The following is a 2,041-nucleotide window of genomic DNA, read 5'->3' on the forward strand; positions in this document are numbered from 1 at the left end:
ATATATCTTGAAAGATGCAAAAAATTAGAAGGTCTAGATCTATACTCTCAAAACAAAATGCGCCTCAGGAAATATCATTTCCGGCATTTTCGCCGTGAAAGACAGCTACGCAGATTTGTTTCGTTTCTCAGTGGAATAATCACAAAGGCCAAAGAAGGACGGGTACTTTTGGTGAAATATATTTTCCTAAATTCAGGAAACGAATAAATAGAATCTCATGCTCCGCCATGGAGACCTATCTATCTTTTTGCAAGTACTTCACAATTTTTAAAGCTGTAGCTATCGTAATTTTATGGGAAAAGTGACACATGTGTTTCCAAGTTTCCAAATATTAGACGTATAAATTGATTCTCCATTCTGCTTTCGTGGTTGTACACTCCAGAATTTCAAAGGTGTGAAACAGTGCACACGGCACTTTGCTTACAATGGCGTCTTAGAAGAATGAATTTCCCAAGATTAGATCTAAACGAAACTAATGAAAAACTGAAAATTAAACTACATTCACTTCAGGCTCTTTAATGAAACTGTGCACCGTAGTAAATGATTCTGAACCACCATTAATTTTGTCAAATTCGAAAGTTCAGTGGTTCGGAAGTTTTAGGCTGTGAACTTTCACAAATATAATATGTATTGATAGATGTAGATATTATTGATATTAATACGCGTCTCTTTCTAAAAAAAAGCCGACAAGCAACCCTCATTACTTTGACTTGGCCTATTGCTCAATCAAAATCAGAACAAGTGGTAATGTTGAACTTTGGTAAATTTGAAAAAGCCAAAGTTAAAACTAACAGTCTTCCTCTAGAAATTAAAACTACGTTGCTTCCTCAACCAAAGCCAACAAGGTAAAGAGATTATTTGTTCACCGTGATTTGAGTGAGAAATAGGCACGGGATGGGTGGGGATTGCTATTTACTCGGTATTCCCAAAACAAACGCCCGCGTTAACAACGCATTTGTTTGCACAACGTCCCTCGTGTATATTGTCTCTTCCAATTCAAATGGAACCTCGTTTTATCGCTTCATTTAAATTGCACATCGTTGTTTAGCACTTTCTTTTAAGGGAAGATGCTTCTGAAATTTTTATCTCTTTAGGTTCTCCATAAATTATAGGCTACATAATATTTTGTATAATTACAGAGTCGAGCATATTCATGGGAAATGGTTAGATATTAGAATGTGTTGAAATCATCTTTCATCGACAACTGAAAGGTATATTATTAATTAATTAGGTAACGATTACCTCAAAATAGAGAACATGGGGAAAAAATCCGAAGACTTTCTTTTTTCAAGCAATTTCTTTGTTATTTGGTACAAAAACGTTTGTCAATAAGATAACTGCATACTTCAGTCAGTCTGTTCTTAGTCGCGTATTTTGTTTGCTGTATCGGGAAAAGGCGCAATTTTAAAGGGGGGGGGGAGGTATTTTTAAAAATACCTTTAAAAACAACAGAAGACTATGCTTATTGTATGTGGCCAAAAGGTTGCAATAACATGGTTGTAAAGACAGCATCTACACTTTTAATCTTGTTAGTCCAAAAATGTAGAAGCCTTAGTATTATTTAGTTATAAAATCTTACTAAATGAGACAACTTTCGCAATCCGTAAAATGGTGTGGGAAAAATCAGTCTACACATAATATACCTCTAGGTTGCCCAGGAATGATAATTTGTTCATTGCAATCCCTCACCACTACGCTCAATTACACTGAAGACAGTATAACAGCAAACGCTGCGCATGGTAAATTTAAATAAGTGCCCAATTACAGTAGCACCTTCCCTTTAGTAGACGGTTCGGTTATAGTGGAAGGGCTTGGAAACAAGATAAACCTAATTGACCCGTGAGGGAAATTTTGAAGAATTGATGTACTAGAACATCAGCTTTCAAAAAGTAAGCATCCACACTGAAATGCACTGTGTACATTATTTTATTTCCAGTAATACACTTACAGCGATGCACCACGTAGTCACACAAGCGTACCCACACAAAAGTGTCCATGGACATGGACCCTCTCTCTCTCTCTCTCTCTCTCTCTCTCTCTC

The sequence above is a fragment of the Aplysia californica genome, unplaced genomic scaffold (genome assembly GCF_000002075.1).
Source record: "Aplysia californica isolate F4 #8 unplaced genomic scaffold, AplCal3.0 scaffold00009, whole genome shotgun sequence".
NCBI classification, from domain to species: domain Eukaryota; kingdom Metazoa; phylum Mollusca; class Gastropoda; order Aplysiida; family Aplysiidae; genus Aplysia; species Aplysia californica.